We start from the raw sequence: 12,185 nt of genomic DNA, 5'->3' as shown, positions 1-12,185 counted from the left end.
CTAATCAATAAAATATAATAGGATGCAGTGTGGATACATTTTGACATTTCATAACAAAATCCTGCATATTGCACCTGTCTGCGAAAAGACAAATTAAAAAAAAAGGTTTCTGTTCTTAGAACTGCCTTTGATTCTGACTACATTTCATCCCTGCCCTGGGAGTTAAATTTTTTATTACTTGCGAGTCTTGTAAGGTGAATCCATATTTAATTGTCCATCCCTGATTGGCCTCTTTTTTAAAATATTTAAAAAAATTTTTCACACTATGAACCATACTGACCAAAATACACACAAACATTTCCCTCTTGAATAGACACAGTGTCATTTTCCTGATTGGCCTCTTGATAAGATACCTCCCTCACAGGCAGGTAGTCCTGGAGGGATGGGTATATAAACACAGTGCTATTAATGAGAGAATTCCGAGGTTTTGATCCAGTGATGGCGAAAACAACTTTTGGGTGATGGTGTTCCCATGTTTTTGCCACTCTTGTTCTAGCTGGTAGAAGCCTAGGTTGGAAAGTCAAAACACAAGGCTGGAGAAACTCAGCAGATCAAAAGGTGTAGTTTATGTAGCAAAGATAAAGATACATAAGCAATTTTTCAGGCTTGAGTCCTTCATCACGGTATGGAAAAATGTCAGCAGGTGTCTGAACCAAATGGTCGGGGGTGGGGTGGAGCAGGGTCCCAAAGGCAGGAGGAAATTGATGGATAAGGGAGGGAGGGCTCTGTAACAAGCAGGAGGAGGAGGGATGGGGGGTAGAGAGCTAAGGAAAAATTGACATTATTATCATCTGATTGTTTAAGTACAACCCAATGAAACAACGTTCTGTGGTCCTTGGTGCAAAACACGCAGACACACAACCAGACATAACACACATGTAGACAGACAAATATACATAATATTTCTGATTGTCAGAGTACATACATGACATCACATACAACCTTGAGATTCCTTTTTCCTGCGGGCGCAGCAGAATTACCACTAATTAGTAGTGCAAAAAAAAACTGTACACAATGTACACGTCAACAAATAAAGAACTGTAAACAGATAACGAATGTAAATAAATTAACTGCAATACAGAAGGAATTAAAAAAAATAAAATCACTAAAGTGCACAAGAGTCCTTAAATGAGTCCCTGATTGAGTTTGTCGTTGAGGGGTCTGATGGTGGTGGGGGAGCAGCTGTTCCTCAACCTGGTGGTGCAAGTCTTGTGGCACCGAGACCTCTTTCCTGATGGCAGCAGTGAGAACAGAGTGTGTGCTAGGTGGTGAGGGCTTTTAATGACTGCTGCTGCTCTCTGAAGGCAGCGTTCCCAGTAGGTGTTCTCGATGGTGGGGAGGGTTTTACCCGTGATGACCTGGGTTGCATCCACTACCTTATTCAGGGCTTTATGCTCAGGGTTATTGGTGTCGCTGTACCAGACTGTGATGGAGTGATTATGTACAGTTATTAACATATTCAATAAAGATTTGAAGAAGATCAGTGTTCAGGATGAGAAATGCCATGGACATGAATAGCTTATGAATTTGCTATTCTGTAAGTTATTTGTATAATAAATGGATATAATCAGAAAGAGTTCAGTTACTGGCTTTGAGCTGGGAATTCAAGGCAACTGATCATTTAAGATCAAATAATTAAATGGATTGAGAGAAAAGAGGTAGGACTATTAATAATGAAACCAATGCTTGGTTGTAAAATCCAGTTTGGTTCATTATGTTCTTTAGGAAAGGAAATCTCATGTCATTGACGACTCAAGATTCAAGATTTCTTTAATGTCGTGCAATAGTAACGTTACATAAAATTGCCTTCTGCCTGCCGTAAGGCAGACAAAGGATTTCCATTAGAGTCGCTCTGTGCCCCAGCAGGATGAGGGAAAGATAAGTATGTGTGTCCATGGATTTCCCTCCAATGCTCCTGCAGACTCTGCAGTTGAACAGATACATCGACAATCCAAGCTCCAGGTCCAAACCTCCCATTCTTCAGCACCCGAGGCCCTTCAGGATCCCTGATTCCCCTCAGCACTCTCTTGAAACCTGGTTCCCATGGAGCAGTCTCTAGCAGCCCACAACCGAGGCAGATCTCCCATCCGCAAGTTGCCCGCAGCCTCTGTGGGTCATTCAGTCGCTGAGCCTTTTGCTGGTCCGCTGCTGTGTCCTCTGTCCTGTAGGGTCATCTTCTCTGCTTCTCCTCAGTGGAGGGTGCTTCCCCCATTTCTGGTCCACTGCTCCCCCGGAGTCAGCAAACCCTCGTGACCGTTGCCGAGCACAGGTGCTACCATCTTTGGCACAGACCTCCCCGGTCGTGGAATTTTAATTCAAAATCGCCATCAGCTCCTTTAACAGGGGGTTTAACGCCTTAATGGAGTAATCTGCATTAGAATTGGGTGGTTGAATCCTTTGCAGCAGGACTGTGTCTCCGCTCTCCTAGGGTTCACACCATTGGCAATGCTGCAGTTGGTGGCACAATGGGCCTAGCGGTTAGCACAATGCCTTTACAGCGTCAGAAATTGGGACTGGGGTTTGAATCCCGTGCTGTCTGTAAGGATTTGGTACGTTCTCCCCTTGTCTGCGTGGGTTTTCCCCGGGAGCTCTGGCTTCCACTGTGCAAAAAAATGTACTGGGGATGTAGGTTAATTGGGTCAAAATTGGGTGGCACTGACTCGTGGGCTGAAATGACCTGTTACCGTGCTGTATGTTTAAATGTAAAGCTCTAGCAGTGCTGCCATATTTTCATGGGATGTTTCATTTCCAGTGACTCTAAATGGAGGAAAAGGTGATTGATTCCTCATTTCTGATTAAAATGGAGAGTTAGATAAATATTGACTTCACCAGTCAAGGCCATGTGTGGGATAATGTGTTGGAGGTGTATGTGGAAAGGTTTAGATGAAGCATTGTGGGAGTGGGCCAATGGAACATTTTATAAGAACAGCTGTTGTTTCCTGCATCCACTTGATGTCACAAGTGAATAAAAAAACGTTCTCATAGGTTTAAAGGCATTATACCTATGGTTCAGTCAGTTTTCTTGGGGATTTTGTGAAGCTCTTCGTCAGTGTTAGTTGTTTCTCTGCCTTGCAAGTGTGAATATCCTGTCAGATTTTAAAAAGCCATATTGATAAATTCTTACAATGAGCATTGGAGAAAAAAAATAAATCTACTGAAAGCCTGTCTTGAATTTAACATCTCATTCATCCACCCCGTCTCAACTCACTTTACACCTAGGACTGTGTGGCTTTGTAAGACAATAACACCATCTACAGATTTGCTGGCGATACCATGGTAGTGGGTTGTATAAAGGAAGGGGATGAGTCCACATACAGGATGGAGATTGAAAACTTGGCTGAATGGTGCAACAACAACAACCTTGCTCTCAATGTCACCAAAACTAAGGGGCTGATTGTACACTTGAGGAAAGGAAACCAGAGGTATAAATCCAGTGATTATTGTGGGGATTGGAGTTCGAGAGGGTGAACAAATTTAAGTTTTTGGGAATAAATATCTCAAAGGATCTTTCCTGGACCAACACACCAATGGCATCGTAAAGAAAGCACGTCAGCGTCTCTACTTCCTCAGGAGTTTGCAGAGGTTTGGTATGATATCGGAAACCCTTGCAAATTTGTACAGAGATGTGGTGGAAAGTGTGCTGACTGGCTGCATCACGGTCTGGAATGGAACTCCAATACCCCTGAGTGTAAAACTCTCCAAAAGGTAGTGGATGCAGCTCAGGACATCGCAGACAAAACCCTTCCCACTAATGACCACATCAACAGGGAACGCTGGTGTTGGAGAGCTGCAGCAATCATCAAAGACCTTCCCCACCCAGCACATGATCTGTTCTTGCTGCTGCCATCAGGAAAGAGGTCTAGGTGCCACAAGACTCGCACCACCAGGTTCAGGAACAGCTGCTCCCCCTCCACAATTAGACTTCTCAACGATAAACTTAATCAGGGTCTCTGATTTAAGAACTCTTGTTTTAAGAACTCTTGTGCATTTTATTGATTTTCTTTTTTATTCCCTCTATATTGCAGTCAGTTTATTTACATTTGTTATATGTTTACAGTTCTTTATTTGTTGATATGGGTGCATTGTGTACAGTGTATTTTTTGCACTACCAATTAGTGGTAATTCTGCCGCACCCGCAGGAAAAAGGAATCTTAGGGTTGTATGCGATGTCGTGTATGTACTCCGACAATAAATCTGAAAGAGACAACTAACCCACACTTCCATTTCTGTCATGGATCAAGCAGGAATAAATTTGGACCACTGATATTTTTGCTAAACTGCAATTGAATCGACTAAACCAACACATTCACCTTTAATTTGGAATGGAAATCTCTTACAATGCATTTTCAGCAACTGGATTGAAATTCGCAAGGATTCAAATAGGGATGTGCTCTATTGCTCCTTCTGCAGATGGGTTAAAACACTTTGATAGGATGCTCACTTCTCAGTTTGCTTTTTCCTTTAAATTTACATTTGTCTGCAGTTTCCTTTTCCCACCATGGCTCCTCTGAATGTGTAACTGGCAATGAGAATAATTGTGTAGTATGGTTAGCATAGCGGTTGGTACAACGCTGTTACATCACCAGTGATCAGGGTTCAAATCTGGGGCCGTCTGTAAGGAGTGTGTACATTCTACCTGTATCTGTGTCCATCTGATAGGAGTGTGTACGTTCTCCCTGTATCTGTGTCCCCGCGTGCCTTGGTTTCCTCCCATCCTTCAAAACCTAGGGGGGGGGGGGGGGGTTGTAGGTTCATCGGGAAATTTGGGTAGCCTGGTCTTGTGGGCTGGAAGGGCCTGTTACTGTGCTGGATGTCTAAATTGAGACAGTAGATTTGAGGATATAATTTAAGCAATTTAGATTTAAAAACAATTTATTTTTTAAAATAAGGTAATTCCTCATTTCTAATCGTCTTTCCATTATTTTTTAAAAACTTAAAAGTCAGGAACATTACATTTTTGTGTTAAGTATTGGAGATGAAACAATATTTCACATTTGGGGAAAGTGACAGGAAACAACCCTTCAGTTTATTATTTCACTGTGTATAATTGCAACACTATTAATGGTCCGGATGATTACTAGGCTCAAATTCCCAATTGTATCGTTGTAAAGGATAGTAATATTTCTAGCAGGCAATATATATTCACAGTCGACCAATAAATAAATTATTTTTCTCACATTGGCGAATGAAAGTTTGCGTGACTCAAATGTTTCCTTCCATTATGAAATGAACCTCAGATGATGACCGAGTTCTCAGAATAGACAAATAAGTATAAAGGTGAGATAGCAGATTACTTTCTTAAAGGCAAGGGACTTTTAAGTTCCAGTTGTTATGTCCAATTTTCACACATCACTGCAAACAAAACAAGAAATAATTAAATTCAAAAGCACCATTGATTGGTTTGCAGACTGTTTTGTCAGGAACATGAGTCACTTTGTACTGATGATCTGCGCTCTTCTTTATGTATTAAATTGTGTGTCCTTGCTATAGAATTTAAAAACCTTTGTGCTTCATGCATTGAATAGAGAAAATTGAAGATCACAACATACAGTTTCATATTTTAGATTGAACAGTATGCTCCCTTGTCTGTAAAACCAATTCAGCTGTTTTTTTCCATTAAAGATAGAAATAATTAAATTGTTTCTGCTGAAACACTCTCTGGGATCCTGTTTTAAAACATTTGCTAGGTTTATGTAAATGTCTGACCACATCTTATTTTTTGTGCAATATTTCCAGTGGCAATTCCCTGATTACTATATTTCAATTCTCCCTGAATGAGGCGATGAAAATCAGAGTGTATGAATTGTTACTCAGTGAAGGCTCATAGAAAATATATATACATGAGCTATGCATGAAAGTAGCAGTAGAGAGAGGTTTCCTTATATTGCAACAAGAGGCCCCTTGTATGATGATCTAAATCTGTCTTGTCAATCTTTTCTCATCCAACTTCTCTGTTTTATAGACTTGGTTATTTCCCTCTCCTTGACTCGACACACCTCTCTGTGTTATCATTAACAGTTAATCTCCATCCTCTTGCCAGGGTCTGGGATGCCTCATGATGAGTTCACAGTATTCTCAAGAGGGAGAGTAAACAACCAGATGTGGTCCCATGACTTGGGTAGGAAGGGTAAGTTGAAGGACAGGACCTCCAGGGTTGTGAGGTCAAGATTGCTACCTGTGCCACGTGCTGTTGAGGTTAGAAATGGGAGGATAATGCATTTAATGCGTGGCTAAAGGTCTGGTGCTTCACGTTTCTGGATTATTGGGCTCTCTTCCGGGGAAGGCGGGGCATATACCGGCGGGATTGTTTGCAGCTGAACATGTGGGCGACTAATATCCTTTGGGAAGGTTTGCTGGTGCTTGTCTAGGGGGTTTAAACTAGTTTGGCAGGGTTTGGGAACCAGAATGAGGGGCAGAGAATAGAGCAGAAGGTGGAAAGATTGATGCAATGTGTTGTGAGTATGTGAGGAAGGACAGGTAGTGTGGAAACCATGAGTTGGCTTTAGTTGAAGGGTTCAGTGCAAGAAGTATTAGGAATAAGAGAGATGAAGTTAGAGCAGGGGTCCCCAAACTTTTTAGACCATTGACACCCTCATGGAATCCTTGATCCTTCATAGACCTCCAGGTATGTACAAATAAATAAATAACCAGATAAATAAATCAACAAATAAATGATAATTAAGTAGATGTGCAGTTTCCATATGTCTTTCTTTTCTTCTTCTTTCTTCTTTGGCTTGGCTTCGCGGACGAAGATTTATGGAGGGGTATCTCCACGTCTGCTGCAGGCTCGTTGGTGACTGACAAGTCCGATGTGGGACAGGCAGTCACGGTTGCAGCGGTTGCAAGGGAAAATTGGTGGGTTGGGGTTGGGTGTTGGGTTTTTCCTCCTTTGTCTTTTGTCAGTGAGGAGGGCTCTGCGGTCTTCTTCAAAGGAGGTTGCTGCCCGCCGAACTGTGAGGCGCCAAGATGCACGATTGGAGGCGAGATCAGCCCACTGGCGGTGGTCAATGTGGCAGGCACCAAGAGATTTCTTTAAGCACTCCTTGTACTTCTTCTTTGGTGCACCTCTGTATCGATGGCCAGTGGAGAGCTTGCCATATAACACGATCTTGGGAAGGCGATGGTCCTCCATTCTGGAGACGTGACCCACCCAGCGCAGTTGGGTCTTCAGCAGCATGGATTCGACGCTTGCGGACTCTGCCAGCTCGAGTACTTCGATGTTGGTGATGAAGTCATTCCAATGAATGTTGAGGATGGAGCGGAGACAGCGCAGATGGAAGCATTCTAGGAAACATAGGTGATGCCGGTAGAGGACCCATGATTCGGAGCCGAACAGGAGCGTGGGTATGACAACGGCTCTGTACATGCTGATCTTTGTGTGTTTCTTCAGACTCTTTAGTGAGTATTAGTGAGGGAAACTGCATACCATGTGCATGGTGCCCAGCAACAACCCAAACTTAGTTACAACACCCCAATCGGCAAGTAACAAATCTGTAAATTAAGCAAGCAAGTGATTGCAATAACGGTAACAAAAATGATTCCTTCTGGTCAGGAAGATGCAAAATGGGGCTGAGTTTGAGTCTTCAGCATTGGTGATGACTACTGAACATCGAGTGTAGTGCCGCCTGCATCAAAGAAGTCGCCTTGGGAGTGGGGACCTCAGGCTCTACAATTCTTTCGACTCAAATGTTCAATTGATCGCCTAATATTTATCGAACCCCTTTTGACCCTTGGGTAGTCCAATTGATCTCTGGGTTTGATATCGGCTACTTTGGAGACCCCTAATTTAGAGCATGATCAGTACATGAAATGACGATGTTGTGGCTGTAACATAGGCTTTGCTAATACAAGGACAAGATTGGCTAATTCAGGTGCCAGGGTTTAGATATTTTAAAAAGGGATAGGATGGGTAAAAAAGGGGGTGTGGGGAGAAGGATTATTAATCAAGGAGCATACCACAGCTACAGAAAGGGAGTATATTGTGGATGAATTGTCTACTGAGTCAGTGTGGGTGATAGTCTATAGGAACCCAAATAGCCCTCAGGACACTGAAGAACAGACAAGTAAGCAGACTTTGGAATGATCAGAAATAACAGGATTGTTGTTATGGGAGACATCAACTCCCAAAATACTGACTGGCATCTCCTTACTGCAAAAGAGATAGATCGGGCTGAATTTGTCAGGTGTGTCCAGGAAGGATTCCTGACACAGTATGTGGACCAAACAACTAGAGTAAAAGCCATATTGGATCTATTACTGGGTAGTGAACCTGGTCAGGTTAGCATTTTGGTGAAAGTGGCCACAACTCCCTGACCTTTAGCATAGCAACGGACAAGGGTAGGAGTAAACAAAATGGTGAAGTGTTTAATTGAGGAAGGACTAATTATAATGGGATGAGGTATGAACTGAGGGGAGTAAATTGGGAACTGATGTTCTCAGGGAAAAGCACAGAACTGGAGGATGTTTAGGGACCACTTGCACGGGGTTCTGGATAGGGTTGTCCTACTGAGATCGGGAAAAGATGGTTGGATATGGGAACTGTGGTTGACAAACGAGGTGAGACACCAAGTTAAGAGAAAGGAAGTAAGTATACAGAAGGTTAAGGAAGAAAAAGTAAGGAAAAACTCATAAGGATTATATGATAGCCAGGAAGGAACTTAAGAGAGATGGAAGGGGAGACTTAGGAGAGATGGAAGGGGACAGGACAAGACTTTGGAAAGTTAGATCAAGGAAAACCCTGGGGCATTCTATGCAGATGTGAATAACAGAATTATGACGAGAGTGAAGGTAGGGCTGCTTAAGGATAAAGTAGGCAACATGTGCCTGGAGGGAGAGGAGGTAGGGGAGGTCCTAATTTAATACTTTACTTCAGTGTTCATGAGAGAGAGGGACCTTGGTTAATGTGAAGTCAATATAGAACAAGTTTGTGCTGGAGCATGTTAAGGTAAAGAAAGAAGTTTTGGATCTTCTTAACAACATTAGGATTGATAAATCCCCAGGACTGGACAAGATACATCTCAGGTTAGGTTACTACAAGAAGTGATGGAAGAGATTACTGTGGCTTTAGGTATGATATTTGCATCCTCCATGACCACAGTGGAGGTACTAGAGGGTTGGAGAAAGACCAATGCGGTCCCCTTGTTTAAAAAAAGTTAATAGGATGAATCCTGGGAATGATAATATCAGTGGTGGGCAAACTATTGGAGCAGATTCTTAGGGATAGGATTTACAAGCATTTAAAGAAGTATAGTCTTCTCAAAGATAGTCAGCATGGCTTTGTGAGGGGTAGGTCATGCCTCACGAGACTAATTAATTTTCTTTGAGGAAACAACAAATAATAAATTTATGAAAGTAGGGCAGTAGATGTGGTGCATATGGATTTTAGTAAGGCATTTGACAAGTTCCTCCTTTGTAGACTCAGTCAGAAAGTCACGAGATTTTGGATTCATGGAACCTTGACAGTGTTGTTTCACAATTGGTTTGCCTGCAGAAAGCAGTGGGTTGTAATAGATGGTACATAATCTACCTGGAGGTCAGTGACTAGTGGTGTTCTCCAGGGATCTGTTCTGGGACCCCTGCTTTTTTGTGAATTTTATAAATGACCTGGCCAAAAAAAGTAGAGCAATGGGTTAGTAAGTGTGCAGATGACACAAAGATTGGAAGTGTTGGGGATAGTGTAGAAAGTTGTCATAGGTTACCACAGGAAATAGACAGGATGGAAAATTGGGCAGAAAAGTGGCTGATGGAGTTCACTCCGGATAAGTATGATGTAATGCATTTTGGAAGGTCAATCTTGAAAAATTAATGGCAGGATTCATGGCAGTATGGAAGAACAGAGGGACCTTGGGTTCCAAATTCACAGATCTCTACAGGTTGCCATGCAGTTTGATAGGGTAATTAAGAAGGCATATGGGATGCTGGACTTCATTAATCAAGAATCATCTCTTTAAGACAAGAAAATTACCTCAGGTCATAGAGTAATGGGAATAAATGGTGTAAAATACTTTTTCCTGCTCAGAGGGGCTTAAATGTTAAGAAGGTAATCAATAACAATCAAGTAGATAGCTTGTGATGGTTCTTGTAGCTGCAAATAACTTGAGCTATGCAGGATTTCACTGAATGATTCAGGAAAAACCATCATAATTATTTAAAACAAATGCAGAAATCTTGTATTCCACGGGGTTGATTGGTGGAACAGCATTCCAGAGGTAGGTAAATATTCACTGAAATGACAATGGGTCTCCATATTTTTCTTATTGACCTAGAAGATGGATTAAGGAAAGAAGAGCAAATAGTAATCAGGTTACATTGATAAGGTTTGGAGCAAATTGAAATGGACCGTGTGACTGTTTTTTGCATTGTGGATTCTTTTTTAAAATTTTTTTATTTTTCACACTATGAACCATATTAACCAAAATACACACAAACATATCCCTCTTGAATATACACAGTGTCATTTTCTCCCCTTTTCCCCCCTCCCTTCCCTCCCTCCTTCCCACCCCACTCCCCACCCACTCAACGTTCAACCTATACGATACATTAATCCCATTAAACAATGTCATCACACAATGAAAATAAACAAGAAAATTGTGTCATCTACTTTTACACACTGGGTCAGTTCATTTCGTCTTCTCCTTCTGTCATTTTAGATGGGTGGAGGTCCGCGGTAGGACCTCTCTGTTGTGTTCCATGTATGGTTCCCAAATTTGTTCGAATACTGTGATGTTATTTCTTAAATTATATGTTATTTTTTCCCAATGGAATACATTTATTCATTTCTATGTACCATTGCTGTACTCTCAGGCTCTCTTCTGATTTCCAGGTTGACATTATACATTTTTTTGCTACAGCTAAGGCTATCACAATAAATCTTTTTTGTGCTTCATCCAAATCGAGGCCAAAGCATTGAGGATTCTTGGGGCGATAAAAAAGGACAAATGGTTCCAAACATAACAAAATGTTTTGAGCATCCAGGCTGTTCTGTCTTATGGTTTATCAGAAGATTGTTCATTAATTACATTGTCAGGTTCAGATCTTCCATGTACTTGCTGAATAATATAATGTGTGCTTTAATGATATGGCACAACCAGGTCAAAACACTGACTTGTTCCTCACCATATAGCTTCTGAATCAATCGTACAATGACAACACCTACAAAAATATAATACACCCTCCAGAAAATATTTTTATTTAATTCAAATTTCCATTTTTTGATTTTTTTTTAGAATTATAGATTCCAGAGGTAGGAAAAAAGTGCGATTAATGCAACCTCAGTATACTTAAATATGCTGACTCCTTTCTCCATTTTAAATTTTAAAAATTTAAACATACATCCCTGACTTGTGACCTATGCAATTTGCATCCATCTGCTCATACGACTGAAAATTTGTTAAAAAAATTTAACATTTATGAGGTTTATGTTGTATTTGACAAACTATAGCAGGGATGCAGGGCATGTAGGAGCCAAAATGTGCGCATGTACCATGTAAGTCAGCACCCGGGGTTTGTATTCTGGGCGCAGCCATCTTGATTCCTGCACGCACGCTCAATTCTTCGGTTGGTGCATGTGTGTGAGTTAGGGGTGCAAATTCAATTTGTTAGGGCATTTAACTCTTGTGCATGTGGCAACTGAACTCTGATACGTGAACCCACTGCACGTGTGTCAACCAAAGACTTGTGCATGTGCACAGGAATAGAGCCTATGGACGCTGGGACACCGACCAATAAGGTAATTACACAATTCTGACATACGTCCATTCCGAGATATGACCAATCCTTTGGTCTGAATTATGGTCGTAAGTCAGGGAGTACCTGTATAGCAGAGTAACAGGCCCTTTCGGCCCACGAGCCCATGCCACCCAGATATCTCAATTAACCTACAACCCCTGGTGGGAGGAAACTGGAGCACCTGGAGGAAACCCCTGCAGGCACGAGAGAACATACAAACTTCTTACAGACAGCATAGGATTCAAATCCTGTCTCGATCACTGGCACTGTAAACAGCGTGGCGCTAACCACTACACTAACCGTGCCAGCCACCTATAGCTGGATGATTTTGATACTTTGATGCAGCAAAATGACTCAGAAGATTGTAAAGATAATTAAACCTTTACGTCTCCACTTGATTTTCCACAGAAAAAGAAAAACCAGTCCCCACACACATTGTATTTCAGTATTTTATACAC

The 12,185-nt window shown here is 41.7% G+C and overlaps 1 protein-coding gene across 1 annotated transcript in view; it reads left to right on the top strand.

Moving 5' to 3' along the window:
- Positions 1–12,185, top strand: part of LOC138735620 (fibronectin type III domain-containing protein 11-like) — a 96,842-nt gene that overhangs the window by 21,905 nt on the left and 62,752 nt on the right. The gene's annotated exons all lie outside the window — the stretch shown is intronic.

The sequence above is a fragment of the Narcine bancroftii genome, chromosome 6 (assembly GCF_036971445.1).
Source record: "Narcine bancroftii isolate sNarBan1 chromosome 6, sNarBan1.hap1, whole genome shotgun sequence".
NCBI classification, from domain to species: Eukaryota; Metazoa; Chordata; class Chondrichthyes; order Torpediniformes; family Narcinidae; genus Narcine; species Narcine bancroftii.
Note: the sequence above shows the minus strand (reverse complement) of the source record. Positions and strands in the feature narration are given on the sequence as shown.